The 15,779-nt window shown below is 36.4% G+C and overlaps 1 protein-coding gene and 1 pseudogene across 2 annotated transcripts in view; one reads left to right on the top strand and one right to left on the bottom strand.

Moving 5' to 3' along the window:
- Window positions 1–15,779, bottom strand: part of ATL1 (atlastin GTPase 1) — a 71,784-nt gene that overhangs the window by 49,481 nt on the left and 6,524 nt on the right. The gene's annotated exons all lie outside the window — the stretch shown is intronic.
- LOC115517388 lies at window positions 4,445–4,585 on the top strand (annotated as a pseudogene).

Raw genomic sequence — 15,779 nt, 5'->3', positions numbered from 1 at the left:
TCAAAAGAATGGAAGATGCTATTCCAAGAAAATGGAAACAAAAGAAGGTGGGCATAGCCATACTTACATCAGACAAAATGCACTTCAAGTCAAAAAGTGTAACAAGAGACAAAGAAGGTCAGTAATAATGATAAACAGGTCAGCACATCAGAGCATAAATACATATGCTCCCAACAGCCAAGCACCAAAATATATTAAGCAAATAGTAACTGATCTTAAAGGAGAAGTTGATAACAATAAGATCATTTCAGGAGTCTTCAATATTCCACCTTCAGCAATGGATAGATTGTCCAGACAGAAATCAATAAGCAGATATTGATATGGACCATACTTCAGAACAAACGGACTTGAACATTTCCTCCAACAGCAGCAGAATATACACTCTTTTCAAATGCACATGGTACATTCTCCAAGATAGCTCATATGATAGGCTACAAAATAAATTTTGTCCAGTTTAAGAACACAGAAATCAAGGGGTACCTGGGTGGCTCAGCCAGGTAAGCATCAGCCTTTTGATGTCAGTTCAGGTAATGACCTCACAGTTTCGTGAGTTAGAGCCCCATGTTGGGCTCTGAGCTGGCAGCTCAAAGCTTTCTTCAGATTCTCTCTCTCTCTCTCTCTCTTTCTGCCCTCCCCCGCTCATGCTCTCAGCCTCTCTTAAAATAAATAAACTTAAAAAAAATAAAATAAAAAGAACACTGAAATCATGCTAACTATCTTCTCTGACAATGGTATCAAACTAGAAATCAACAAGAGGAAAATGAGAAGATTGACAAATGTGTGGAAACTAAACAGCACACTTCTTTTCTTTTTAGAAATTTATTTATTTTGAGAAAGACAGAGTGCAAGCAGGGGAGGGCAGAGAGAGAGGGAAAGACAGAGGATCCAAAGTGGGCTCTGTGCTGACAGCAGAGAGCCGATGCGGGACTTGAACTGCAAAATCATGACCTGAGCCGGGGTTGTATGCTTAACCCACTGAGCCACCAGGTGACCCTAAACAACACCCTTCTTTTTTTTTTTTTTTTTTTTTTTTTAATTTTTTTTTTTTCCACGTTTATTTATTTTTGGGACAGAGAGAGACAGAGCATGAACGGGGGAGGGGCGGAGAGAGAGGGAGACACAGAATCGGAAACAGGCTCCAGGCTCTGAGCCATCAGCCCAGAGCCCGACGCGGGGCTCGAACTCACGGACCGTGAGATCGTGACCTGGCTGAAGTCGGACACTTAACCGACTGCGCCACCCAGGCGCCCCTAAACAACACCCTTCTAAACAGAATATTGGATCAAAGAAGAAATCAAAAGGGAAATAAAAAATTATCTCAAAAAAAAAATGAAAATGGAAATAGAACATATCAAATACTCTGGGAGACAGTAAAAGCGTTCTGAGAGGAAAGTTTATAGTTTATATATATAAAAGGTTTCTTATATTAAGAAATCAGAAAGATCTCAAGAAACAACCTAACTTTACACCTTAAGGAACTAGAAAATGAAAAACAAATTAGGCCCAAAGTTAGCAGAAGGAAGGAAATACTACAGATCAGAGCAGAAATAAATGAAATAGAGACCAAAAAAAAAAAAAACCAACAGAAAAACCAATGAAACTAAGAGCTGTTCTTAAAAAGTTAAAATGGACAAACCTTTACCTAGACTAAGAAAAACAGAAGAGACTCAAATAAAATTAGAAATTAAGAGGAAACATTACAACTGACACTACAAAAACACACAGAATTAGAAGAGACTACTATGAACAATTTTATTATTTTAAAAAAATTTTTTTATTACGTTTCTTTATTTTTGAGAGGCAGAGACAGAGCATGAGTTGGGAGGGGAAGAGAGAGAGGGAGACACAGAATCCGAAGCAGGCTCCAGGCTCTGAGCTGTCAGCCCAGAGCCCCACACAGGGCTCAAACCCACGAATCGTGAGATCATGACCTGGGCCGAAGTCGGACATTCAACCGACTGAGCCACCCAGGCACCCGTACTATGAACAATTTTATATCAACAAATTACATAACCTAGAAGAAATGGGATACATTTCTAAAAATGTACAACCTACCAAGACTGAATCAGGAAGAAACAGGAACAAACTGAACAGAGCAATAACAAGTAAAGGGATTGAATCAGTAATCAAAAACTTCTATCACAGAAAACTCCAGGGACCAGATGGCTTCTACCAAACATTTAAAGAATTAACATCAATCCTCTTCAATAATAATGAAATAAATAACCCAATTTAAAAATGGGCAAAAGACGTGAACCAATGCTTCACTAAGGAAAATATATGGACAGAAAATAAGGACATAAATTTTATCATGTGTACATTATACATTCATTTTATTTTATTTTTATTTTATTTTTTAATTTTTTTTCAATGTTTATTTATTTTGGGACAGAGAGAGACAGAGCATGAACGGGGGAGGGGCAGAGAGGAGGGAGACACAGAATCGGAAACAGGCTCCAGGCTCTGACCCATCAGTCCAGAGCCTGACACAGGGCTCGAACTCCCGGACCGCGAGATCGTGACCTGGCTGAAGTCGGACGCTTAACCGACTGCGCCACCCAGGCGCCCCTCATTTTATTTTTTTTTTAATTTTTATTTATTTTCAAGACAGAGAGAGACAGAGCATGAACGGAGAAGGGGTAGAGAGAGAGACACACACAGAATCCCAAGCAGGCTCCAGGCTCTGAGCTGTCAGCACAGAGCCTGACGCGAGGCTCGAACTCAGGAGCTGTAAGAACGTGACCTGAGCCAAAGTGGGACACCCAACCGACTGAGCCACCCAGGCGCCCCTATACGTTCATTTTTAATAATAAAAATATCATTGGGGCGCCTGGGTGGCTCAGTTGGTTAAGCGGTCATGATTTCATGGTTTGTGAGTACGAGCCCTGTATCAGGCTTTCTGCTCTCAGCACAGAGCCTACTCCAGATCCTCTGTCCACCTCTCTCTGTGCTTCTACCCGGCTTGCACTTACTCTCTCTCTAAAATAAATAATCGTTTAAAAATAATAATAAAAATATCATTTATATACCAGTATAAAACCTGACAGATCTAGTAATAAATCTAACTGATGTGCTGATAAATATTTAACAACCATCCCTTAGCAGTAGGTAGGTATGGGAAAATCCTGATTTGTAGTGTTTGCCAGTTTCTGTGATATAAATACTACCACCATGGCTCATTTCTATCCACCAGTGAGACTCACTGAATGTGGAACCGGGAAGATATGCACCTGATCAGCTCTCAGGAGCTAGTATGAGCTGCTCCAATGTATCATTGAATTGCAATGGAAGATATTTAAGACCTCTACAGAAAAATAGAAAACATTATTGAAAGAGGTATATACATGTCCTCAGATTAGAAGACTGTATTATAGGGGCGCCTGGGTGGCTCAGTCGGTTAAGCATCCGACTTCGGCTCAGGTCATGATCTCACAGTTCGTGAGTTTGAGCCCCGCATCGGGCTCTGTGCTGACAGCTTAGAGCCTGGAGCCTGCTTCCTATTGTGTCTCCCTCTCTCTCTCTGCTCCTCCCCCACTCAAGCTCTGTCTCTCTCTCTCCTTCAAAAGTAAATAAAAACATTTAAAAAATTTTTTTTAAAAAGACTGTATTATAAATGTGTCCATGTTCCCCAGTGATCTACAGTTTGGTTATAATACCAAACAAATTCTCAGTAATCTTTCTTCTACAAATTAGCAAGTTTCTTTCTCGTATAAATCCTTCTTATATGGATTAACAAGCTCAAATGGAAAGGCAAAGAGTGGAAAATAAGAAACACAATCTTGAAGAAGAATTTGGGGGATTTACACTAACAGACACCAACAGATTTTTAAAATCTACAGTAGTGAAAACAGAGTGCAACTGTCACAAGGATAGACAAGTAGACAAAGAGAAAAGACTAGAGATTTCAGAAACAAATCCACACATATACTATCATCTGACGCAACAAAGGTGTCACTGCAATAAGTGAAGAAAGGATAACCTTTTCCAAAAATGATGCTAAGTCAGTGGATATTCCTATGGAGGAAAAAATGAACCCTCACCCCTTGTTCTCACTATGAATAAAAATCAGTCCCAAACAAATCTGAGACCTAAATGTGAAATAAGAGATGTGGACAAAGGATACAAATAAGAAGTTGAGAAAAACCACAGTATCAAATGGTTCCACACATATGAAAACATATTCATTTAATTAAAATTAGATTTTAATTTATTTCAATTGATTAATATTACTTTAAGTTAAAATCAAAATTTTATTTAAAAGACAGATCAATACTTTTTACATATATCTGATTCACAAACATCAGAAGTATGATAAATCTTTTCATTGGTTGGGATGTAAATTTGTATCCTCATGCATTGCAGGTGGGAATTAAAATATATATAACATCTTTAGACAACAATTTGGCAAATAATTATCAAAAATACAATGAACATACTCCTTGACCAAGCAATACTATTTAAAAGAATTCATCCTGATGAACTCACAAGTGTAGGTAGTATGCTATAGGAAGGACAAGTCTATCACTAACACCACGAGGGTCTCTGGCCCAATGAGTGGAGTTTGACAGTAATTTTTGCTACAAGTCAAAAAATAAGTAAATAAGTAAAATTAAAAAAATAAATTAATTCATCCTGCAGATATACTCATACACATGCAAAATACTAGAAGCAATGTAAATGCCCACCAGCAAGAGACTGAATAATAAACTATGGTTTATCCACCTGTGAACCTAAGGTAGTTGTAAAGAATAATGGAGCTCATTTGAAACAGTTACAAGTATATAATGTGAAAAATAACTCAAGGTACAAAACAATGTGTATAGTGTGTAAGAAGAATGTGTTGGCATGCTGGAGGAACAGAAGGAGTACAGTATGGATGGAGCAGGCTAGGAAGGTGGTAAGGGGTGACATCAACAGACTGAGATAAGCATGGATCTGCAACAAAGTAAATACTGGGGATGAGAGAAAAAGACTTCAGTAGATGTTTGTATATGATTATCCTTTCCTACTCTACCTTTGTGTACTAGGAGTGAATGAGATAGATAACTCTGAACTTTTGGTTTATATGCTTAAGCCCTTTGAAGAGCTACATATGGACTTAATGAAGAAAAGGGAAATTATATATTAAGTGTGATGTAAGTATACTGTAAAATAAAACAAATATCTGAATCAGGACTATAAAATAATGAAGTGGTTTATGGGAAGAAGTCTCATTATAATGTAGGCAAAACAGGGACGCCCTGCATGGCTCTGTCAGTTAAGTGACTGACTCGTGATTTCGGCTCAGATCATGATCTCACAGTTTGTGAAGTGAAGCTCTATGCTGATAGTGTGAAGCCTGCTTAGGATTCTCTTTCCCCCTCTCTCTGCCACTCCCCCTCTTCAAAATAAATACAGAAACATTTTAAAAAATCCAATGTAGGCAAAACACCATATTAAAAATTCCTTTTTGGTAAGAAAACGTCTAAAAACAGAAATAATTTTTATTAAGTAGAATGAATAATAAAATAGAATGCATCTGTGGAATATTTATAAATACATAGTCATTAGTTTGCATCTCATCTAAAGTTAAGAAAGGCTTCCTATCTGAAACTATCATAACCATCAATCTATACATATATTTACGCTAATAAATATTGACATATAAAATACGTATTTAGATAAGCTACAACCCAGATATCTATCAACTGATAAACAGATAAACAAAATATGGTATATTCATTCAATGAAACATTATTCAGCAATAAAAAGAAATGCAGAACCAACATATGCTACAACATGGATAAACTTTGAAAACACAATGTTAAATAAGGGGTCACAAAGTGCCACATACTGTATGATCCCATTTATATAAAATGCCAGGAATAGGTAAATTTATAGAGACAGAAAGTAGATGAGTGGTTGCCTAGGACTGGAGAGCAGGAGGGGATTAGGAGGTGATGCAAGTTTTCTTTTGGGGCTAATGAAATGGTCTAAAACTGAGTGATGAATGCACAACTCTGAAGAAACTAAAAGCCTCTGAATTGTACACTTTAAATGAGTGAATTGTATAGTATATAATTATAGCTCAATAAAACTGTTAAACTAGAAAAACTTCAGTTCCTATTAAAAAGGTCAAAATTGAAATCACAGCCTAAAAATTTCTGGAGAATGGAAACTGTCTTACTCGTGTTTGTACTTCTTGACAAAAAAAAAAAAAAAAAAAAAAAAAAAAACAAAAAAACCTTTTAAATGGAAGCTCACACAGAAGGTACCCAATACCTATTTACATTAATATAAAGTAGTTCTGAAAAAGTATTGAGATGCACAGTACTATTAAGAATAAATGTTATGTGCTTGATTCATTGTTCGTAACTACATTTCAACCAAGCAATCAAGATTATCTTTGTTATAAAGAATCTAAAAATCCTTTAGAATGCATGCCAAGTTTCTTTAGCACCAGATTTTTACCCTCTTAAATATGTTTTGCTAAACTAAATTTGTTTCAATTCCCTGAACACTATGCAAATTTTTAAAAGGGAAAGAGGCAGACAACAGGATAGAAGAAAACCAGATGAGAATTAACATTTTACTATGGATGATACAAATGTATGGCTCACAAGGGGAAAACTAAAAAATATATATACTGTTTCATCTTCTTATATAGTGGATTTTATGTTCAATAAAGACTTCTGGGACTTTTCCATTCTACGTGATATTCTAAATCACTGGAAGCTGGCCACCCAGCTATAAATTTATATATGCTAAAAGGGAATCTTCAAAAATTTTAAATATGGAAAATAATCATTTTAATATATTGGAGATGCTGGGAGTACGTATTTCTAATTTTCTTGACTGTAAACTTTGAAAAAAATCTATACTTCATCTTTCCAGCAAAAATTAAACCCCACAAGATGATGAACTATGAGGACATTGGAGCCTTTACAGAGAAAAGACATAGCACCTAGGAAACGGTTTCTTAGCAACTGAAATTAAAAGGAAATATATTTTCTTACACTGTAAAATCTCTTTTGAACAAATAAACTTGAAAAATGACTGAAAACATTTGTCTGAATGACCCAGAATGATTTCCAAAATCACAACAAAGGGAGTTCATATAGAAAGGGACAAAATGGGTTAAGGAAACAAAAACAAAACATTAACTCACAAAAATGAATCTCTTAAAAATGTTTAAGCAAGAGCAGAGATATGAACTACAATGAGATGATTACACATAGATCTCAGAACACTACCATGCTGACTCTCAGACTGTTCTGCTAGCAATACCCTTAAGGAAGAGGATTTCAAGGAATAATGCAGGTCCTACAACTTCAGAATCTTAGAAGAAATAAGTAAATCACTTAACAGTCTGTTTATTTATTTTAAATACAAAAGCATTCCATAAACTATTCAATGGATGCCTCTAGAAGAAGAATGCCATCATGATTCAGGCACTGTGTGTATGTGTGTGTGTCATATATATTCATACACACGTGAGAAGACTTAAATAGAAAGGTAAGTAACAGATAAAAAGAAGAAATACTGGGGTGCCAGGGTGGCTGCGTCAGTTGAGTGTCCAACTTCAGCTCAGGTCACAATTTCACGGTGTCTGAGTTCCAGCCCAGCATCACGTTCTCTGCTGTCAGCGCAGAGCCAGCTCCAGATACTCTGTCCCTCTCTGTGTCTGCCCCTCCCCACCCCTGCGTGCACTCGCTCTCTCTCTCTCTCTCTCTCTCTCAAAAATGAATAAACATTTAAGAAGAAATACTAATGGGTAAGAGACATAGAGGGAAAAGTTCAGTCTTACTAGTAACTGAATAAATGCTAATTTTTAAAAAATATTTATTTATTTATTTATTTTGAGAGAAAGAGAGCACATGTGCATGAGCAGTGGAGGGGCAGAGACAGAGAAGCCCAAGCAGGTTCAACCCTCAGCTTGGAGCCTGATGTAGGACTCGATCCCATGACCATGAAATCATGACCCGAACCGAAATCAAGAGTCATATGCTTAACCAACTGAGCTACCCAGGTGCCCCGATAAAATACTAATTAAAGGAGATAAAGTTTTTGGCTATCATAACTTGCAATGGTTAAAAAAATATAAACAGTTGACCCTTGAACAATATTAGGGGTGCCAACCCCCCACATGCTCAAAAATCCACATATAACTTTTGACTCTCCCAAAATTTAACTACTAATAGCCTACTGTTGGCCAGAAGCCTTACCAATAATAAGTCAATTAACACACATTTTCTATCCCATAGCTATTATATACTGTATTATTACAGTAAAGGTAGAGAAAAGATGATGTAATTAATAAAATCAGAAGGAAGAGAAAATACATTTATATACTGTTATCAAAAAAACCTCTGCATCTAAGTGTTACTAGCACAGTTAAAACCCATGTTGTTCAAGGGTCAACTGTACACATAGAGTTGGAAACATTCAAAAACATTAAAAAATGTACATACCCTTTAATAAAACAATTCCATTTCCAGGAATTTATCCTAAGGAAATTATCGAGACTGTGCATATGTATTTGTCTACATAAAGGTTCATTATAGCATTATTTATAGAATGACAAATTGGAAACAATCTAAATGCCTAACTGTAGGATAACGAAAATAAATTATGTCATGGCTATGCTATGCAAAATATGGACCCATCTGAAATCATGTGATTGAAAAATACCTAATCATAAGAAAATATGTTCACCTATTTTAAGAAAAAAAGCAGATGGGAAGTATCATTTCCAGTAAGGCAAACAAACAAATACACCTGCATGTATAGTCACTGAAAAAAGTCAATTTTAATTTTTTTTTCAACGTTTTTTATTTATTTTGGGACAGAGAGAGAGACAGAGCATGAACGGGGGAGGGGCAGAGAGAGAGGGAGACACAGAATCGGAAACAGGCTCCAGGCTCTGAGCCATCAGCCCAGAGCCCGACGCGGGGCTCGAACTCACGGACCGCGAGATCGTGACCTGGCTGAAGTCGGACGCTTAACCGACTGCGCCACCGAGGCGCCCCGAAAAAAGTCAATTTTAGAAGTATTTAGTTTCTCAGCAATTGTCTGGGCCTTTAATCATCTTTGAGTCAGCTATTCGGAAAATTTTGGTTACCCTTTCTGATGAATATCAACTGTGTCATGTTCAGGACTATCTCCACCGTTTTAATTTGCAGAGACTATAAGTGTGGAAAGTAAAATACTACAGTTCTTATAATCGCATCTTAGATTTCTGATTTAGATTTTGCCCATGAAAGGCACTCATGACCTCTGGAAGAGACAGCAAAGAAGAAACTTACACTGTCTTCTAGTAGAACGGATAGATATGAGAGCAGACAGAGCCCATGAGACTTGTAGCACATGGCCAAAGGTATGGCATTGTTCTAATTCACAGACAGTAGCTAACATTTTGGGCAGATGGTCAGGTATTTCAAAGAAGTATGTGTCTGGACCTTTGGAATGGGCATGGAGTGTAAGTATAGTCAGTTCCATGTGAATGCTCACCAGACGGCATTCACTGCAGAGTAGGTACTCAAAAATCAGATGGACAAGATGATTTGTTTTGTGTGATCTAGTCAGCCTCCTACTCCAGCTAATTCTGCTCAGTATGCTCACAAACTAAATCAGCAAAAGAAACATGAAGCATCTATATTAATATCAAACAAAATGGACTTTGGGGCAAAAAGCATTCCTTAAGATAAAGAGGATCACTAGATAGGAATAAAAGGCTCATCAGGAAAATGTAAGAAGTCCATATTCATGTGCACCTAACAACACAGCTCAAAAGTCAATAAAAGCTTGACAGACCAAGGGGAAATTGACAAATCCACTATCATCTTTTAATATTTCTATCAGATTTTTAAAGTATCTATCAGATATCAGTATCTGATAGATCAAACAGTCCAGAAATCAGAGTATTGAAAACATGAATATACATTTAATAAGCTTAAACTATATAGAATTATTGAATCACTACAATGTACATCCAAAACTAATATAACACTATATTTTAGCTCTACTGGAATTAAAAATTTTTTAAAGTGATTTGACAGCAAATGCAACCTTTAAATACTTTATTTATATTAACTTATTTGTCTTTAAAATAAACCCATTCATTCACTCTTCTTTAAAAAAAAAATAAGCTTGAGCTAGCAAACATATATAAGCACAGTCCATCAAAAATTAGAAAACATAAAATGCTTTCCAGGATTTTGTGGAAATCTATAAAAATTAAACATGTACTAGGACGACAAAGTAAGTTTCAACAAAGTTCACAGCATGAGTATAAACATGAACAGCTCAATACTGTAGCAACTAACCACATGAGGCTGTTTAAATTGACTAAAATTAAATAAAAGTAAATATTTGGTCTTCATTCTCACTAGCCATACTTCAACCCTTCAAAAGATATACATGGCTAGTGACTAACATATTGGACAGGACAGACACAGAACATTTTTATGACCACTGAAAGTGGTACTGCTATATAATATTAACTAGAGTAAAATTAAGTATCACATAAGTAACAAAATTTAGAAAAATCCATACTTTCTTTCTTTCTTTTTTTTAAAGATTTTATTTTTAAGTAATCTCTACACGCAACATAGGGTTTGAACCCATGATCCTGAGATCAAGAGTTGCATGCTCTGAGTGAGCCAACCAGATGCCCTAAAAATCCATACCAAATTTGTACCATGGTACAAATCATTGTAGACATTTAAAATACTTGAAACTAAATGAAAATTAATCTACTGCATATCAACATATATAGGATACAAGAAGTCAAGCTGAGAATCAGTGAGCTCAGTATCCAACTTTTTAAGTTAAAAAGAGAATATAGAATAAAATCAAAGAAAGTAAAAAAATAAAATAATAGAGATACATGGAAATTAAGTAAATATAAAGAAAATAGGAGAGGTTAAACAATAAAAGATATAATAAGGAAAACACAACATTAAGCAGAGAAAATAACAGATAATTAAGAACAACCTCATGCTAAGCTGATGTATGGACAGATTCCAAGAAAAATACAAATTACTAAAACTGAATCAAGAAGAAATAAAAAGCTTTAATCGTTCCAAAACCCATACTGAAGCTAAATCAATAGTTCAAAATCTTGGGGCACCTGGGTGGTTCAGTCAGTTAAGCATCTGACCCTTGGTTTCGGCTCAGGTCACGATCTCATGGTTTTGTGAGTTCGAGTCCCATGTTGGGCTCTGCATGTACAGTGTGAAGCCTGCTTGGGATTCTCTGTCTCCCTCTCTCTGTCCCTTCCCCACTCATGTGGTCTTTGTCTCTCTATAAAAATAAATAAATAAACTTAAAAAAAATAGTTCAAAATCTTACTATAAAGTAAACAGTTTTAATAAACTAGTTTTCCCAAACTGGATCAATCTAATTTTATACAAACTCTTCTAGAGAATAGGAAAAAAAAAAAAAAGAAAGAATCATCTTCCACTCATTTCATAAAGTTAATATAGACTTGATATATTGAAATTCAGACAAAGTAAGTATGAAAAGGGAATATTGATTATAAGCATGCTTGAAAATATTTTTTAAAAATTAGAAAATCTAGCAACATATTTAAAAAGGTTAAACATCTGTTTTGGTTAAACATCTGACTCTTGATTTGGGCTCAGGTCATGATCTCATGGTCATAGGATAGAGCCCCATGTTGGGCTCTGTGCTGGGCATGGAGCCTATTTGGGATTCTCTCTCTTTCTCTCTCTGCCCCTTCCCAACTCTCACACATGCACTCTTTCTCTCTGTCCCTTTGTCTCTCTCTCTCTCTCTCTCTCTCACACACACACACACACACACACACACACACACACACAAATATTAATAAGAGAGTTTTGCAAGGTTGCTAGATATAAGATAAATATGTAAAAATCAATTGCATTTTTATTAATAGCTAGTAAAAAATATAACAAGGAAAAATCATAGCAACTAAAAAATACAAGGAAAATAATAAATCTAACAAATAAAAGCCATCCCTTCAAGGAGAGCTTTTAAACTATTGAAAGACATAAACAAACAAAATCTAAATAAATGAAGGAATATACTATGTACATGAATAGAAATATTCAGTACAGTAAAAATTCTATCAAATTAATCTACAAACAGGATACAATTTTAATTTAAAAAATCCCACTGGGCTTTCCAAAGAACTTGAAAACCTGATTCTAAAATTTTATACAAAAGCAAAAGCCAAGAATAAAGAATAGTTCAAAACACCAATAAATAAGAACACAATGAGACAATCTGTTCTACCATATATGAAGACACTATGAAACCACAGCAATTAAAACTGTTATTGACACAAGGATAGACAAAGAGCACTGGAGCACAATAAAAAAGTGCAGAAACAGACTCACACATATTCAGGAGTAATATCTGACAATACAGTTTGGAGATCAATGGGAAAAAAGTGTATTATTCACTAATGAGTCTGGGACACTTGGTTGTCCATATGGAAAAAAAAGTCCAAGAGATTTCTACATACTAGCCATAAAAATAAAATCCAAATAGTTCTAGAGCTTAAAATGAAGTTGGGAAGTCTGCAGAGTAGGAAGCACCAGGAATCTGTGTCCCTACCATGACAACAATTACACTGACAGAATCTACCTGATAGAACTATTGGAACTCTGGAAGGCTTACAACTTCTGGGGGGAGGCATGAATGGTAGATTGTGGTTAATTTTAGTCAATTTCAACTCTTAACTCAGCAGCGGCTACTGATCCTCCTCCCCTCAGCCCTATGGCAGGCAGTTAATGCGCATTACACACAGTTTACAGAAGTCAGGGTAGTCAGTAAGGACCCTGTCCTCCAAAATTTGGGGATTTGTGTTCCAATTGCTGATTGCTGCTTCTTATCACAAAGGTACAGACACAGAGTTGTATTCTCCCCCATTGCTGACTGCCACTTCCTTCTCGGTGAAGTGACTTCCAGGAGATTTAATGGGCCAGTACCTTTTTGGCGGGGGTGGGGGTGAGGTGGGGGGGTGGGAAGGGGGAAAGGGGGAGCAGGGGAGAGGGAGAAGGAAAGACAGAGAGAGAGACAGAGAGAGAGAATCTTAAGCAGGCTCCATGCTTAGTGCAGAGCCTGGCATGGGGCTCGATCCAGTGACCCTGAGATCAAGACCTGAGCCAAAACAAGAGTCAGATGCTCAACCAACTGAGCCACCCAGATGCCCCAAGGGCCAGTCCCTTTTTTCCCTTCTTCAGTTTTCACTTTTTCCTCTTTTGGGAGTCAGACATTAAAGATTAGGATATTCAAAGGTAACTGCATATACAGGGAAAATAAAAAACTCACCACACATGCCCACAGAATGGCAGAGGCTCAAAAAAGACCTGAGAATGTCTTAACTTTATACCTCAGGCTGATTGTCAGCATAAAGACATATATTTCATCCTATAATGATGAAAACAAACAAACAAATCCCAAACACAGGAAACCCTGGGGAAGGAAGAGAATCTGACTTTCCTATTTTTTTTTTCATAGTGCTTGCTATTTATTGAAAAGAATGTAAATGTTTTTTCCAGGTGGTACTGAGGAGATGGGCGGAGTGCTTGTTTTTGTTTGTTTTGTTTTTAGCATGCACACATCTGTGGGAATGCTGCAGTTTTGAAAGAAAAAGGCCAGTTGTGCAAAACTGATGCATAGGAGAAAAGAAATGTCAACAATTTAGCTCCCAGGCACACTAGGCCCCTACAGCAATCTGGTGGGGCAGGGGAGGATTCTGGGAGTAGATAGGGAACTAACCAAGTTGAAAGTAACTTTCTTATTTCTCATCACATTATTGGATTCAAATGTCCAGTCTTAACAAATCACAAGGCATGCAAAGAAACAGGAAGATATGACCCATTCAAAAGAAAAAAAAAGTAAATAGAAACCGTCCCAGAGAAAAACCAGATGGTGAACCTACTAAACAAACATCTTATTAAAATGACTGTCTTAAAGATGCTCAAAAAAACTAAATGAAAATGCAGAAAGTCAAGAAAACACTGAACAGAAATGGAAATATCAACAAAGAAATAGACATAAAAGAAGCCAAAAAGAAATTCTAGAGCTGAAAAGTACAATAACTGAACTGAAGAACTCACAAGAACAATTCATAGGGATATTTGAGCACGCAAAGGAAATGATGAGCCGCTGGAGACAGGGAAATTGAAATTATCAGGGTTGCAGAAAAGATGGAAAAAGGATTGAAGAAAAATGAACAGAGCCTAAGGGAAACACAGGACACCATCAAGCAGACCAACATACACATTGTAAGAGTACGAAAAGGAGAGGAAAGAGGTACAGAGACTTTTTTGAAGAAACAATGCCCTAAACTTCCCAAAATTGCTAAAGGACATGAATATAAACATTTAAAGGCTCAACTAACTCCAAGCAGGAGACCCACACTGAGACATATTATAACCAAATTGCTGACAAAGACAAAGATAGAATTCTGAAAGCAGCGAGAGAGAACTGATATTACGTACAAGGAATCCTCAATAAGATTGGCAGCAGATTACTCATGAGAAACTTTGGAGGCCAGAATACACTGGGCTGATATATTCAAAGTGCTTTTTAAAAAATCTGTCAACTGGGGCGCCTGGGTGGCTCAGTCGGTTAAGCGTCCGACTTCGGCTCAGGTCGTGATCTCGCACTCCGTGAGTTTGAGCCCCACGTCGGGCTCTGTGCTAACAGCTCAGAACCTGGAGCCTGTTTGAAATTCTGTGTCTCCTTCTCTCTGACCCTCCCCCATTCATGCTCTGTCTCCCTCTGTCTCAAAAATAAATAAAGGTTAAAAAAATTTTTTAAAAAATAAAAAAAAAATAAAAAAATAAAAAATCTGTCAACCAAGAATCCTATGTTTGGCAAAAATGTCCTTCAAAAGTGAGAGAGAAATTAAGACATCTCAAATAAACAAAAGCTGAGAAAATTTGTTACCACCAGACTTGCCCTGCAAGAAATGTGAAAGGGACTCCCATGGGTTGAAATGAAACCACACTGGACAGTAACTCAAAACCATCTGAAGAAATAAAATTCTCAGTAAAGGTAAATACTTGGGCAATTATAAAAGCTAGTATTATTAAAACAACATTCTGTAATGTTGTTTCTTTGTTTTCTACATGATCTAAGGTACCAATATATTAAAAAAAAAACAATTACTAACCTAAAAATTAGCATTATGGCTTTTGTTTATAATTTCACATTTTGTTTTCTACATAATTTAAGGCACTAATACATTTTTTAATTGAAGCATAGTTGATACACAATGTTACAATAGTTTCAGGTGTACAATACAGTGATTCCACAAGTTTATACATTATGCTGTGTTCACAAGTGTAGCTTCCATCAGTCACTATACAACCCTATACCTTCTAGGTCCACTCATATTGTCACAAATGGCAAGAGCACATCTTTCTTATGGATAATATTTCTGTGTGTGTGTGTGTGTGTGTGTGTGTGTGTTTGAAATATACATACAGAATATGCATATTTTGAATTAAGTTTTCATTTTCTTTGGGTAAATACCCAGTAGTGGAATTACTGGATCATGTTCTGTTTCTATTTTTAATTTTTTGAGGAACCTCCATACTGTATTCTACAGTGGCTGCACCATTTTACATTCCCACCAACTGTGAGGATTCCTTTTCCTGCACATTTTGGCCAACACTTGTTATCTCTTGTCTTCTTTATTCTAGCCATTCTGACAAGTGTAAGGTTACATCTCGTTGTGGTTTTGATTTGCATTTCCTAATGATTAATGATGTTGAGCATCTTTCCATGTGATTGTTGGC

This window comes from Lynx canadensis, chromosome B3, assembly GCF_007474595.2.
Source record: "Lynx canadensis isolate LIC74 chromosome B3, mLynCan4.pri.v2, whole genome shotgun sequence".
Classification (NCBI taxonomy): domain Eukaryota; kingdom Metazoa; phylum Chordata; class Mammalia; order Carnivora; family Felidae; genus Lynx; species Lynx canadensis.
Note: the sequence above shows the minus strand (reverse complement) of the source record. Positions and strands in the feature narration are given on the sequence as shown.